Genomic DNA, 16,448 nt, shown 5'->3' with positions numbered 1-16,448 from the left:
ATATATATATATATATATAAACATATTAAAATTAACCATGTCCCATTTTTTTAAATCTCATCTCCACCTCCCCTCCTCCTATCTCGTTCCTCCTCTCCGCCCAGCTCGGACGGAGGCCGGGCCAAAACACTGCTTTAAAAAAAACAAGAGCTGCGAGCGCAACAAATAAATTGAATCTGAAACGATTGAAAGAAGAGAGAGAGAACGAAAGGCAAAAAGAAAAAGAGATGCAGACCACCAGGCCCTGTGGGTTTATCAGCATTCAGTCCCATCAGTCTACCCAACACCATTCCCTGCCTAATGTGGATTTCCTTTAGTTTCTCCGTCACCCCAGATCCTCTGACCACTAGTACATTAGGGAAATTGAATGTTTCCTCCATAGTGAAGACGGATCCAAAGTCCCTGTTCAACTCATCTGCCATTTACTTGTTCCCCATAATAAATCCACCTGTTTCTCTCTTCGAGGGTCCAACTTTGGTCTTAACTAATGTCTCCTCTTTACATAACCAACGCAGCTTTTACTATCCTGCTTTATATTCTTGGCTAGCTTACCTCCGCACCTCATCTTTTCTCACCGTATTATCTTTTTGGTTAACTTCTGTTGTTATTTAAACATTACCCAATCCTCTTGCTTCCGGCTCATCTTTGCTCCGTTGTACTTCTTCTCTTTAATTGTTATACTGCCCCTGACTTCCCTTGACAGCCATGGTCGTCCCTTTCTCCCCTTGGAATCTTTCTTCCTCTTTGGTATGAATTGATCCTGCACCGTGTGTATTATTCTAACGACCGTCTACAGGGGTATCATGGAGAGCATACTGACCCACGATATCACTTCCTGGTTTGGGAGCTGTAAAGCTTACGAACAAAGACAGCTAAACAGGATAGTGAAGACACCCAGTAGGATCATTGGTGCCCCACTCCCTTTCCTGTTGGAGATCTACCAGAAGAGCTGCATCGGCAGAGCCATCTGCATCACTAAGGACCCTTACCGCCCAACCCACCACATCTGCCATCTGATCAGCTGCAGAACCAGCAGGATGCCAAGCAGCTTCTTCCCACAATGAATAAAAATGGTTAACGGACTGTGTCCCCTCCCCATACATCATACACCAACACATCTAACCTCGCCCAAACCTTGACAGCTAGACACCTGTCCTGGTAAAGCCACACCGGTCTGAAGAAGGGTTTCGGCCCGAAACGTCGCCTATTTCCTTCGCTCCATAGATGCTGCTGCACCCGCTGAGTTTCCCCAGCAATTTTGTGTACCTTCTGGTAAAGTCACTGTTCGGTTTGAATGTCTGGTTTTAGTTCAATTTTAGGTCTATTTTAGATATGATAAGTTTTTAAATTGTCTGTATTCATTTCTGTTTTTATTAATTGCACTGGCAAAAACTGATGAGAAACTATTTTTCGTTTCTTCTGAGTATGGAAGTACACGCTGGAATGACAATAAAGTCAATACTGAATACTGAGGATACTGAATTATCCCCAGAAATTCGTGCCGTTGTTTTTCCACTGTCATCCCTGCTAGGGTATCTCTCCAGTCATCTTTGGCTAGCTCCTCCCGCCCTCATGGCTCCGGGGATGAATTTCAGGAGCCGGAGCCCGGAGCGGAGAGACTGCGGCCGCCCGCCTCTGGGATGGATGCGCACAGGGCGCGGATTTATTAATAAGCCGAAGCACTGAGGTCAGCGAATATTTTACCGCGCTCTTCACCTGCTCCCTGAACTTGGACTGGGTCATCACGTACATAAATGTGTTGGTGCAGCAGCTGAGATTCCTCAGCAAATACCCGACGTTTTGAAAGATCAATTGAGAATCATTCATATCATTTCCAATTCATGTGATCTGATAATAGACAACGTTTACAACAAACGTCAGCCACAGGAGGATGAAGCTGCCGGAGATGGTGAAGAGTAAAACCATAGACCTCCACCTGCTCTCCATTTCCAAGTCACTGCGATTTCCCCCCTTGCTCTCACCCCTCAGCCCTTTACGGACCCGACTGGCCACTAAAATGTGCCGGACTGTCAGAACGTTGAGCAGCAGGATTACAGCGAAAGGGAGGAACGGAGTTAATACCGTGTCGATCCAGTCAAATGCCACCCACCCGGGGTCAGTGTAAGTACTGACCACCGTGACACAGCCCCACGGGACATTGTCGATGATTCTCCAGAGTTCCTGTGTGAAGTAGCGGGGAAGGTTTTTCAGACAGAGCAGAACGCCGGCTATTGCCAGAACCACAGCCACAGTTTTCCTGCTGCAATAGTTATTTTTCAGCTTCTGGCAACAAATGGCGACAAACCGATCAAAGGTGAAAGTGACGGTGAACCAAACAGAACAGTCTGTAGCTGCATACGACAGTACATCGTTAACACTGCACACAGGGTAGATGGACAGGAAACTCAAATAAAAGTAATGCTGTCGGATCCAAAATAAAATGACCTCGGTGATCAGGACGAGAAAATCGGCCGCTGCCATGGCCACCAGGTAGCGAGTGGTGCAGGTGGAGAGGCCGCACTTTCCCCGGGACAGGATCGCAATCGCCACTAAATTCACTGTGGAAAGACAAGGGAACGGACACTGGGCATTACTGAACACGGGGGCTCTCCGGGGCTGAACACCGGCTCGACTTTCAGCTCAAGATCAGGAGGGTTGGAGTCGGTGCGCTGCTGCTGCACGTTTAGCAATATCAGAGCCGGCTCAGACTGAGCGCGACCTGCCTGCCTGCTTCAAGGGAGACGAGGTCAGGCGAAGGCCGGCGTAAAGGGCGGGGAGGGAACGAGCAGCCACCCGCTACAATAGGCGCAATGGTCCTTTCCATAGTTAACCCTGCTCGCGGTCTCTGATGGGGCCGCTTTCACAGACTTAACCGTGAGCGGCCCCCGCGTTTAACCAGGGCTCTAGGAACTCGGCATCTGATGGGAACGAGATGGGAGGGTTCCAGAGGAAAGGCTGGGCACAACTTAGACTCCGGCAGCAGAGTGACTCCGTTAATGGAATCATTCCACATTGTTGTCGGTTCGGTAACACACACAAATACAGTTAGATCCGCGGCCACTGGTTCATGAGATCGATCCAATTATTGATCAACGGATTCCGACAGTAACAGAATGCACGATGAGACACAGTGTCCACAGCAGCGGGTGTTCACTCTGATCAATAACTCACACACAGTGAACATTACAATGTAAACCCCTCCCAGTCACACCGTCCCGGAGAGCTGCTTAGGAGTAAACGGGTCCTTTTCGCAATGGCAGGCAGTGACTAGTGGGGTACCGCAAGGCTCAGTGCAGGGTCCCCAGCTATTTACAATATATATTAATGATTTGGACGAGGGATTTGAATGCAACATCTCCAAGTTTGCGGATGACCCGAAGCTGGGGGGCAGCGTTAGCTGTGAGGAGGATACTAGGAGGGTGCAATGTGACTTGGATAGGCTGGGTGAGTGGGCAAATGCATGGCAGATGCAGTATAATGAGGATAATGTGAGGTTATCCACTTTGGTGGCAAAAACAGGAAAGTAGACTATTATCTGAATGGTGGCCGATTAGGAAAAGGGGAGATGCAACGAGACCTGGGTGTCATGGTACACCAGTCATTGAAAGTAGGCATGCAGGTGCAGCAGGCAGTGAAGAAAGCGAATGGTATGTTAGCATTCATAGCAAAAGGATCTGAGTATAAGAGCAGGGAGGTTAGAGAAGGGGTTAGGCCCGAAACGTCGCCTATTTCCTTCGCTCCATAGATGCTGCTGCACCCGCTGAGTTTCTCCAGCAATGTTGTGTACCTTCGATCTTCCAGCATCTGCAGTTCCTTCTTGAACAGGTTCTACTGCAGTTGTACAGGGTCTTGGTGGGACAACACCTGGAGTATTGCGTACAGTTTTGGTCTCCTAACGGTGAGAGAGAGGGAGGGAGAGGGAGAGGGAGAGGGAAGGGGAGAGAGAGGGGGGGAGAGAGGGGGGGCGGGGCCAATAACAGTCCACCAATCACAAGCAGCCGAGCGCATCTATGACATCACTATGGGACGTTGCCAACGGTAACCACGGCAGGAGAGTTCGAGGGAGACAGAGACAGAGAGAGATATAGAGAGTGATAAAGGGATAGAGGGAGGGATATAGGCGGAGAGAGATATAGCGTGATCGAGATATAGCGAGAGATATAGTGAGAATCAGAGAGAGAGATTGAGAATATATATATATGGAGAGGGTGACAGAGAGATAGAGATATATAGAGAGGGGGAGGTAGAGAGAGAGATAGAGAGATAGAGATATAGCGAGATCGTGAGAGAGGAAAAGATAGAGAATATATAGGGAGAGGGAGAGAGATAGTGAAATAGAGAGCGATATAGAGAGAGAGAGAGGGAAATAGGGACATATATATATATAGATATAGAGAGATAGAGAGAGAGGGAAATAGGGACAGATATATATATATATAGATATAGAGAGATAGAGAGAGAGGGAAATAGGGACAGATATATATATATAGATATAGAGAGATTGAGAGAGAGGGAAATAGGGACAGATATATATATATATATATATATATATATATATATATATATATATATATATATATATAGATATAGAGAGATAGAGAGAGAGAGAGAGAGAGGGAAATAGGGACAGATATATAGATATAGATATAGAGAGAGAGGGAAATAGGGACAGATATATATATATAGATATAGAGAGAGAGAGAGAGGGAAATAGGGACAGATATATATATATATAGATATAGAGAGAGAGGGAAATAGGGACTGATATATATATATAGATATAGAGAGATAGAGGGAAAGAGGGACAGATATATATATATATAGATATAGAGAGATAGAGAGAGAAGGAAATAGGGACAGAGATATATATATATATAGATATAGAGGGAGAGGGAAATAGGGACATATATATATATAGATATAGAGAGATAGAGAGAGGGAAATAGGGACAGATATATAGATATAGAGAGAGAGAGGGGGAAATAGGGACAGATAGAGAAATATATATATAGAGAGAGAGAGCGAAAGAATATATATAGAGAGGGAGAGAAATAGAGAGAGAGATATAGAGGGGGGAGAGGTAGAGAGACATAATATATAGAGAGGGAGAGAGACAGATATAGAGATAGTGAGAGAGGAAGAGAGAATATATAGAGAGGGAGCACTTGGTCTAGTTATTCCTATTTTTTGTTATTTTGGGCGAAGTTCACCCCTCTTTTCACTTTTATTTTTGTTACTATTTTCATTTTTTTGCTATTGTTGTGGGCGACATTTTGATTTTGTGCTTCAGTGAGTGGAGCAAGCTGCTGACCTTAACTGGGCTGGTGGGCACCTGGATCAGGATGGTGTGCTGGTAGTAATGCGTTTATATTGGGCATAGACTCTGCGGGCCAAGGGGGCGGCTCTTGTTTACTGTTCTGGGTTGTGTTTTGTTTTTGTTTTGTAAACAGTTCAGGTGTAGTCCATTCGGCCCTTCAAACCAGCACCGCCATTCATTGTGATCATTGGGGGAGGGGTGGTGTGGGATTGTAGGCGCCCATTCCAGGTGGGGCAAGAGGAAGAGAGAGAGGCGTGGGGGGGGGGAGGGGGAGAAGTGTCATATCTAGCTCTGATTTAATTTAATACATTGTGTTCTTGGCTTTGATAGCAATTGATTTCTATGATTGCTGCATTTAACTACAGAGTTCCAATGTCTGTTTGTGTAAAATATGGTTGCTTATAAATTAGATAATTAGTACAGGGTTCTGCTCGTAAATGGATATGTTAAAGAAAACCAGGTGCTACCAATGTGAAACAAAACGATGATTGCTGCACAATGTACAGTGGATCATTACGTGTATCCATTGAATACTCTCTATGTCCAACATCTGTCTTGGTGGAACACAACTGCCTTTGACAGGCAGGCAGGCAGGCAGACAGACAGACACAGACACAGACACAGACACAGACACAGACACAGACAGAGACAGAGACAGACAGACAGACAGACAGACAGACAGACAGACAGACAGACAGACAGACAGACAGACAGACAGACAGACAGACAGACAGACAGACACAGACAGACACAGACAGGCACAGACAGACAGACAGGCACAGACAGACAGACACAGACAGACAGACAGACAGACAGACAGACAGACAGACAGACACACACACACACAGACAGACAGACAGGCAGACAGACATACCGACAGACAGACAGACAGACAGACAGACAGACAGACAGACAGACAGACAGACAGACAGACAGACAGACAGACAGACAGAGACAGACAGACAGACAGACAGACAGACAGACACAGACAGACACAGACAGACACAGACAGACAGACACAGACAGACAGACAGACAGACAGACAGACAGACAGACAGACAGACAGACAGACAGACAGACAGACAGACAGACAGATAGACAGACAGACAGACAGACACAGACAGACAGACACAGACAGACAGACAGACAGACAATTAATTTCCAGGATAGGTATTTGGGTTCAGTATATTGTAGATTTCCTTTCCACTCATGACTGATCTCTGCCTCCTAATCCCATTTTCCTGCCTTCTCCCCATAACCCATGACTCCTGTTCTAATCAGAGTTCAGGTTGTTACGAGGATGCTGTTTGAATCATAACTCCGTGGTGTTTTGAGAATTTGAAAGTTTGCACCTTAAGACGTAGTTGCTGGACTTCGACTTAGACTTAGTTCCTCCCACACTGTTGAGTTCATTGGTCAGCAAGCTTTGGCCATTCTGTTCGGTCGTGTGCACCATCTTCCACCCTCGATAGGTTCGTGTCCCGGGCTTCCAAATCCTTCTGCAATAGAAACATAGAAACATAGAAAGTAGGTGCGAGAGTAGACCACCAGGTCCGTCGAGCCCGCACCGCCATTCGCTCACGGCTGAACACTAAACAGACACACTTACCCACAAACAGTAGACACAAGACACAGAACACAAGACACTACCCTCCCCTTTATACCGCTATCACCCCTCTCCATCCCAAAAACCTCGTGATATCCTGGGGGAGGCAAAAAACCGGATAAAAACCCAATATTCGCCTCCATATGAGTTTTGGTCGGCCTCATTTCCTTCTTCCGTCAGGTTGGCATTGCTATCTTAGGTGCCCGTTCTGGTGACATTCTGAGTACATGTCCTGCAGATTTCATCCTACGTACCTCTATGTCCTGGCTGAGAGGCTTTGTTGCAGTTTCCCAGTAGACAAATGCATTCTCGGGTGTCTTTCCTTTGAGAACCAGCAACCTACAAGAGGTACAGCTGTATCAATTGCTGAACTGAAGTATGGGCAATCAGTGATGGTATTGCCAGCATGAATATTGACTGGGAATTAATTATTTAAAATGTTAACATTATTAAAAAATATGTATATTTTTGTCTTTGTAAATGCAGTGCAAAGGAAGAAGTGAAGAAAGCAAACACTAGTTGAATATCGAAAATCATGAACTTGGTGGGTAGTGATATAGATACACAAATTGTTTTAATATCAATCCATTTGAATAACATTCATATCAATTTCTAAACTGACGTTTTTAGTTAATGTAAACGTAATTGATTAATTCTAAACTAATGGTATCTATAATATAACGCAGGTAAAGTTCACGTTATAGGAGTAGAATTGGGCCATTCGGCCCATTGGGTCCACTGCCATTCAATCATGGCTGATCTCTGCCTCCTAATCCCATGTTCCTGCCTTCTCCCCATAACACTTGATACCTGCTCTAATCAAGAATTTGTCTATCTCTGCCTTAAAAATATCCACTGACTTGGCCTCCACAGCCCTCTGTGGCAATGAGTTTTACAGATTAAATACCATCTGACTAAAGAAGTTCTTCCTCACTTCCACCTCCTCTTTCTAAAAGAACGCCCTTTAATTCCGAGACTACGAAACTCTGGTCCTAGATCAGGGGTGGGGAACCTGCGGCCTTCTAGACCATTAAGTGCGGCCTTTTGAATGAATCCAAATTTTGTAGAACTAATCCTTTTATTTTTATTAAAATTTTGTTTGTCTTTTATTATTTTAATTTTAATCTTAAAATGAACGTATTTAAAATACTAAAGAGTAAAAGAAGATTCAACAAAATAATCCTCCGCGACTGACGGCCACAACTTAAACAATAGTAAGTCATGAGGGCTATTTTAACAAAATAATGTACATTTTGAAGTTTATCTAATTGAAGTTTGCTGGATGCGGCCTTAATAGATTACAGCTAACTTAATGCGGCATTCCAACATGAAAAGGTTCCCCGCCCCTTTCCTAGACTCTCCCAACATTGGAAACATCTTATATCCTGGGACAGGATGTCAATATCCCGACAGGCTTTGGGAGGATGCTACTAGCTAGAGACAGACAGAGCAAAACTCTGGGAACAGGAGAACAAAGAAACACTGTGAAAATCAGATATGGACTTCTTTAATTTAAAAGGTATACCTTTCCGAATTATAATGGCTGTGCCTCTTGGTTTAGAAGTGAATGCGGAGTAGTAGGTTTGACCTATCCAGTTAGCCCTTAATCTGATCTGAGTTTGTTGTTTCAAATGCGTTTCTTGTAGGAAAGCGATATCCATGTTTAATGATTTACATATAATGATTGTGCCAGAATTTTACCCCTCTTAATTGGTTCATTCGCACCTCTAATGTTCCAACTACAGAAAGTGAGACCTCCGGTGTTTATTCGACTATTATCTTGCATTGGCTATTATTACCAGAATATATGATTCATGTGATGCAGCAAAGTTCCTCGAAATCCCGAGTCCAGGGTTGTCCTTCATTATTTCTTCACTAGTTTTACATCTCCTGGCACTATTAAACATAATTAAGGGAAAGAGAAAAACATAAAATGAAGTGTTCATAAAGATTGTTAAATCATACAACTCATAATAGTGAATTAACAAAAAAAGTCAGTGTAAGTTATCAAAAAAGCAATATCTTACAAAAAAGCCACCTATGGTGGGTAGGATTAATTTGAAATTGACCTCCATCGATGGAATTATGCACTGGGCTTTGCTCCCCTAGTAATGTATCATCCAACGTTAGTCGGTTTCCTCCACTTATAACCAAAATTATCATGTCAGGTTGATTAATAGCTAAAACATTTAAAATAAAATAGAAGAAAAGCTAGAAGATTTGAAATAAAATAAGAGTTATTATGGGTTAAAGTACATAGAAACATAGATGCAGGAGTAGGCCATTCGGCCCTTCGAGCCTGCACCGCCATTCAATATGATCATGGCTGATCATCCAACTCAGTATCCTGTACCTGCCTTCTCTCCATACCCCCTGATCCCCTTAGCCACAAGGGCCACATCTAACTCCCTCTTAAATATAGCCAATGAACTGGCCTCAACTACCTTCTGCGGGAGAGAATTCCACTAATTCACCACTATCCCTGATTTCCCTTGTTATCCACGGATGCACTACCTTCCCTGATTTATTTTTTTGCCAAACTGGGATGAACAATTGTTGTAGTTCATCCATGCAGTCTTTAAATACCTTCCATTGCATATCCACCGTCAACCCATTAAGAATCAATCGCCAGTCTATCTTGGCCAATTCACGTCTCATACCCTCAAAGTTACCTTTCTTTAAGTTCAGGACCCTTGTTTCTGAAATAACGATGTCACTCTCCATCCTAATGAAGAACTCAACCACATTATGGTCACTCTTGCCCAAGGGGCCACGCACAACAAGACTGCTAACTAACCCTCATTACTCAATACCCGGTATAGAATAGCCTGCTCTCTCGTTGGTTCCTCTACATGTTGGTTTAGAAAACTATCCCGCATACATTCCAAGAAATCCTCTTCCTCAGCACCCCTGCCAGTTTGATTCACCCAATCTATATGTAGATTGAAGTTACCCATTATAACTGTTCTACCTTTGTTGCACGCATTTCTAATTTCCTGTTTGATGCCATCCCCAACTCCACTACTCCTGTTAGGTGGTCTGTACACAACTCCCACTAGCGTTTTTTGCCCCTTAGTGTTTCGCAGCTCTACCCATAACGATTTCACATCCTCAAAGCTAATGTCCTTCCTTTCTATTGCGTTATTCTGCTCTCTAACCAGCAACGCTACCCCACCTCCTTTTCCTTTCTGTCTATCCCTCCTGAATATTGAATATCCCTGGATGTTCAGCTCCCAGCCTTGGTCACACTGGAGCCATGTCTCCGTGATCCCAACTCCACTTCTAACATCTAACTCCCTCTTAAATATAGCCAATGATTTGGCCTCAACTATCTTCTGCGGCAGAGAATTCCAGAGATTCACCACTCTCTGTGTGAAAAAAGATTTCCTCATCTCGGTCCTAAAAGATTTCCCCCTTATCCTTAAACTGTGACCCCTTGTTCTGGTCTTCCCCAACATCGGGAACAATCTTCCTGCATCTAGCCTGTCCAACCCCTTAAGAATGTTGTAAGTTTCTATAAGATCCCCCCCTCAATCTACTAAATTCTAGTGAGTACAAACCGAGTCTATCCAGTCTTTCTTCATATGAAAGTTCTGACATCCCAGGAATCAGTCTGGTGCACCTTCTCTGTACTCCCTCTATGGCAAGAATATCTTTCCTCAGATTAGGAGACCAAAACTGTACGCAATACTCCAGGTGTGGTCTCACCAAGACCCTGTACAACTGCAGTAGAACCTCCCTGCTCCTATACTCAAATCCTTTTGCTATGAATGCTAACATACCAGTCGCCTTCTTCACTGCCTGCTGCACCTGCATGCCTACTTTTAATGACTGGTGTACCATGACACCCAGGTCTCGTTGCTTCTCCCCCTTTCCTAATCGGCCACCATTCAGATAATAGTCTACTTTCCTGTTTTTGCCACCAAAGTGGATAACCTCACATTTATCCACATTATACTGCATCTGCCATGCATTTGCCCACTCACCCAGCCTATCCAAGTCATCTTGCAGCCTCCTAGCACCCTCCTCACAGCTAACACTGCCCTCCAGCTTCGTGTCATCCGCAAACTTGGAGATGTTGCATTCTATTCCCTCGTCCAAATCATTAATATATATCGTAAATAGCTGGGGTCCCAGAACTGAGCCTTGCGGTACCTCACTAGTCACTGCCTGCCATTGTGAAAATGACCCGTTTACTCCTACTCTTTGCTTCCTGTCTGCCAGCCAGTTCTCTATCCAAATCAATACTAAAAAATTCTATCAGATTTGTCAGACATGATTTACCTTTCATAAATCCATGCTGACTTTGTCCAATGATTTCACCACTTTCCAAATGTGCTGCTATCCCATCTGTAATAACTGATTCTAGCAGTTTCCCCACTACCGATGTTAGACTAACTGGTCTGTAATTCCCCGTTTTCTCTCTCCCTCCCTTTTTAAAAAGTGGGGTTACATTAGCTACCCTCCAATCCTCAGGAATAGAATCTAAAGAGTTTTGAAAAATTATCACTAATGCATCCATTATTTCAGGGGCTACTTCCTTAAGTACTCTGGGATGCAGCCTATCTGGCCCAGGGGATTTATCAGCCTTTAATCCATTCAATTTACCTAACACCTTTCCCGGCTAACCTGGATTTCACTCAGTTCCTCCATCTCATTTGACCCCCGGTCCCCTGCTATTTCCGGCAGATTATTTATGTCTTCCTTAGTGAAAACAGAACCCAAGTAGTTATTCAATTGGTCTGCCATGTCCTTGTTCCCCATGATCAATTCACCTGTTTCTGACTGCAAGGGACCTACATCTGTTGTAACTACTCTTTTTCTCTTCACATAACTATAAAAGCTTTTGCAGTCAGTTTTTATGTTCCCTGCCAGTTTTCTTTCATAATCTATTTTCCCTTTCCTAATTAAGCCCTTTGTCCTCCTCTGCTGGTCTCTGAATTACTCCCAGTCCTCTGGTAGGCTGCTTTTTCTAGCTAATTTGTACGCTTCATTTTTGTTTTGATACTATCCCTGATTTCCCTTGTTATCCACGGATGCACTACCTTCCCTGATTTATTTTTTTGCCAAACTGGGATGAACAATTGTTGTAGTTCATCCATGCAGTCTTTAAATGCCTTCCAATGCATATCCACCGTCAACCCATTAAGTATCAATCGCCAGTCTATCTTGGCCAATTCACATCTCATACCCTCAACGTTACCTTTCTTTAAATTCAGGACCCTTGTTTCTGAATTAACAATGTCACTTTCCATCCTAATGAAGAACTCAACCATATTATGGTCACTCTTGTCCAAGGGGCCACGCACAACAAGACTGCTAACTAACCCTTCCTCATTACTCAATACCCAGTCTAGAATAGCCTGCTCTCTCGTTGGTTCCTCTACATGTTGGTTTAGAAAACAATCCCGCATACATTCCAAGAAATCCTCTCCCTCAGCACCCTTGCCAATTTGATTCACCCAATCTATATGTAGATTGAAGTCACCCATTATAACTGTTTTACCTTTGTTGCACGCATTTCTAATTTCCTGTTTGATGCCAACCCCAACTCCACTACTACTGTTAGGTGGCCTGTACACAACTACCACTAGAGTTATCTGCCCCTTAGTGATTCGTAGCTCTACCCATATCGATTCCACATCCTCAGAAGCTAATGCCCTTCCTTTCTATTGCGTTAATCTGCTCTCTAACCAGCAACGCTACCCCACCTCCTTTCCCTTTCTGTCCTTCCCTCCTGAATATTCAATATCCCTGGATGTTCAGCTCCCAGCCTTGGTCACCCTGGAGCCATGTCTCTGTGATCCCAACTATATCATAGTCATTAATAGCTATCTGCACATTCAACTCATCCACCTTATTACGAATGCACCTTGCATTGAGACACAACGCCTTCAGGCTTGTTTTTACAACACTCTTACCCCTTATACTATTATGTTGAAAAGTGGCCCTTTTTGATTTTTGCCCTGGATTTGCCGGCCTGCCACTTTTACTTTTCACCTTGTTACCTATTGCTTCTACCCTCATTTTACACCCCTCTGTCTCTACGCTCACACATTTAAGATACCCTCGAAAATGCGTGGTTTGTGTGTAACACAGAATCTGTCGTTTCACTTCAATGTTGGTGAAAATCTTTAGTCCCAGCTCCTGTGAAAGGAATAGGTGGATAGGTGACATTTCACAGAGTGCTGGAGTAACTCAGCGGGTCAGGCAGCATCTGTGGAGAACATGGATAGGTGGCGTTTCACAGAGTGCTGGAGTAACTCAGCGGGTCAGGCAGCATCTGTGGAGAGAAGGAATGGGTGATGTTTCGGGTTGAGACCCTTCTTTAGACTCAGATTCAAGGGAGAGTGAATCTAGAGATATCGAACAATGGATGAATTTGAGGGGAGGGGAGGGAATGAGAGAGGAGAGGAAGACAGAAAGGCGGAGGGGAGGGGAGGAGAGGAGAGGGGAGGAGAGATGATAAGAGGGAAGGAGAGGAGAGGAGAGGAGAGGAGAGGAGAGGAGAGGAGAGGAGAGGAGAGGAGAGGAGAGAGAGGAGAGGAGAGGAGATGGGAGGAGAGGTGAGGGGAGGAGAGGAGAGGAGAGAGGAGGAGGAGAGGGGAGGAGAGGTGAGGAGAGGGGAGGAGGGGAGAGGAGAGGAGAGGAGAGGAGAGGAGAGGAGAGGAGAGGAGAGGAGAGGAGAGGAGAGGAGAGGAGAGGAGAGGAGAGGAGAGGAGAGGAGAGGAGAGGAGAGGAGAGGAGAGGAGAGGAGAGGAGAGGAGAGGAGAGGAGAGGAGAGGAGAGGAGAGGAGAGGAGAGGAGAGGAGAGGAGAGAGTGAGAGAGGGGGGGACGCATCTGGAAACTCACCTGGAGATGGGAGAGAGGGGGGTGAGAGAGAGAGGGCGAGGGGGAGTGAGGAGAGACAGAGAGAGAGGAGAGAGGAGGGGGGGAGAGAGGAGGAGAGAGAGGGGGCAGAGAGGAGGGGGAAGGAGAGAGGAGAGAGGGAGGAGAGAGAATGGGAGAGGTCGGAGGAGGAGGGGGGAAGGATGATGAGGAGGGGAATAAGGGGAGAGAGGAGAGAGGAGGAGAGAGCGGGAGAGAGGACGAGAGGGCGGACGATGCAGCGGAGAGGGGGGATGCAGAGGAGGGGGGACGAGTGGGAGAGAGAGAGGGGTGGCGAACAGAGAGGGGCAGATAGAGGGGGAGAGATGAGGGAAGTAGAGGCGTGAGGAGAGAGAGAGAGAGAGTATCGGATAGAGAGAGAGAGAGAGGGAGAGATTGAGAAGAGAGAGAGAGAGAGAGAGAGAGACGAGAGATGGGAGAGAGAGAGAGAGAGAGAGAGAGAGAGAGAGAGAGAGAGAGGAGAGAGAGGAGAGATGAGAGAGAGGGGAGAGAGAGAGAGAGAGAGGGAGAGAGAGGGGGGAGAGAACGAGGGGGTGAGAGAGGGGGAGAGAGAGGGCGAGGGTGAGAGAGGGGAGAGAGAGGGGGAGGGTGAGAGAGAGAGAGAGAGTGGGAGGGAGAGAGAGAGAGGAAGGGAGAGAGAGAGACAGAGCGAGTGTAGGTAGGGAGATAGGAGGGGGGAGAGCGATAGGAGGGGTGGAGAGAGAGTGGGGAGGGAGAGAGGGGCAGAGAGAGAGAAAGGGGGGCAGAGAGAAGGGAGGGCGAGAGAGAGTGGGGAAGGGGAGGAGAGAGAGAGTTCGGAGGGGAGAGGGAGAGATATCTGAGCGGTGGGGTCCGAGGGGGGCAGGAATAAGGGGAGAGGTTCAGAGAGGGGACAGTCCGGGGGAGGGGGGAGAGACTGGAGGTTGGAAAAAGGGGTGAAGTGAGTAGTGGGGGGAAGCAGGGAGCAAAGGGAGGGGGGGGGATTCAAGGTGGAGTGGGTTTGGTGCCGAGGGGGATGAATGGGTGGGGAAGAAAGAGGGGTCAAGTGAGTCATGGAAGAGGGCAGGGAGCCTGGTGGGGGTTCACATTGTTTGGGGATGGAGAGGAGGGGGAGGGAGCAAAGGGGGGTGATGAGCAGGAGGCGGCAGAGGTAAGGGGCAGGGAGCCACAGGGAGGAGGTCACATTGTTTGGGGGTGGTGGGGGTGTTGCAGTTTAGGAAGTCAAACCAGGGCAGGGTCTCCACTGTGAATGGCGGGGCGCTGGGGCAATGGACAAGGTGTAGGAATAGGCCATTCGGCCCTTTGAGCCAGCACCGCCATTCAATGTGATCATGCCTGATCATCCCCAATCAGTTCCCCGATCCCGCCTTCTCCCCATATATCTTGACTCCATGATCTTTAAGAGCCCTATCTAGCTCTCTCTTGAAAGTATCCACAGAACCGGCCTCTGAGGCAGAGAAGTCAACAAACTCACATCTCTGTGAGAAAAAGTGTTTCCTTGTCTCTGTTCTAAATGGCTTACCCCTTATTCTTAAACTGTGTGGCCCCCGGTTCTGGACTCCCCCAACATCGGGAACATGTTTCCTGCCTCTAGCGTGTCTAAACCCTTAACAATCCTATATGGTTCAATAAGATCCCATCTCATCCTTCAAAACTCCAGAGTGTACAAGCCCAGCCGCTCCATTCTCTCACCATATGACAGTCCCCCACATCCCGGGAATTAACCTGGTGAACTTACGCTGGGCTCCCTCAATAGCAAGAATGTCCTTCCTCAAATTAGGGGACCAAAACTGCACACAATACTCCAGGTGTGGACTCATTAGGACTCTGAACTCTGAGCCTGGCGTAATGTGTAGAGCCGAGGGATCCAGGAGTGCGGGTACGAGTTGGGCCGAAGGGCCTCTTTCCAACACTGTATCACTCCATGACTCTATGACAATGTGCTTGAATAACTCAGCGGGTCAGGCAGCATCTGTGGAGAAGATAGACACAAAGTGCTGGAGTAACTCAGCAGGTCAGGCAGCATCTGTGGTGAAAGGAATTGGGTGACGTTTTGGGTCAACACCCTTCTTTGGTTTAGTTCAGTTTAGAGATGCATCGCGGAAACACCAGGTCATTCGGCCCATGGAGTCCGCGCCGACCAGTGATCACCCCGTACACTAGCACTGTCCTACGCACATTGGGTACAATTTAGCTATTTTGTGGAGGCCGATTAATTTACAACTGTACCGCTGCGCCAGTGTGCAGCGCGGAATTTTATAACGGTTTCCACCGCCATAAACGCGCCCAATATGTGCTAGTAATGTCCTGTTTGGCAGCGTGTTGACCCTCTGTGTTCCCCTCCCGCAGGATTTAGGAGCCGTTGCTGCGGACGGAGAGACAGGGACGTGAGCGGACATTGAGCGCGGCCAGGGTGCCAGTGCCCCCCCCCCCCCCGCTCGGTATGTTGGCTGAGCTTCGAGGGGCTGATCTTCGATGGAGGACCACGTGATGGGGCACAACAAGGAGAAGCGTTATGAGTGTGACGTGTGTGGCAAGACCTGGCAGTGCCCGAGCCGGCTGGAGACCCACCGGCGGCTGCACACGGGAGAACGCCCCTTCGATTGCTTGGAGTGCGGCAAGAGCTTCACCTTCTATAACCAGCTGCAGCGGCACAA

The 16,448-nt window shown here is 46.5% G+C and overlaps 1 long non-coding RNA gene across 1 annotated transcript; it reads left to right on the top strand.

Moving 5' to 3' along the window:
* The first annotated feature begins 3,415 nt into the window (after nucleotides 1–3,415).
* Nucleotides 3,416–16,194, top strand: LOC116969618. Its single transcript, XR_004410859.1, has 3 exons — nucleotides 3,416–3,426; nucleotides 9,054–9,056; nucleotides 16,141–16,194. It is a non-coding gene; the product is annotated as an uncharacterized LOC116969618 (long non-coding RNA).
* Nucleotides 16,195–16,448: the final 254 nt, after the last annotated feature.

Source organism: Amblyraja radiata, unplaced genomic scaffold (assembly GCF_010909765.2).
Source record: "Amblyraja radiata isolate CabotCenter1 unplaced genomic scaffold, sAmbRad1.1.pri S89, whole genome shotgun sequence".
NCBI classification, from domain to species: Eukaryota; Metazoa; Chordata; class Chondrichthyes; order Rajiformes; family Rajidae; genus Amblyraja; species Amblyraja radiata.
This window is presented reverse-complemented; position numbering and strand designations above follow the sequence as displayed.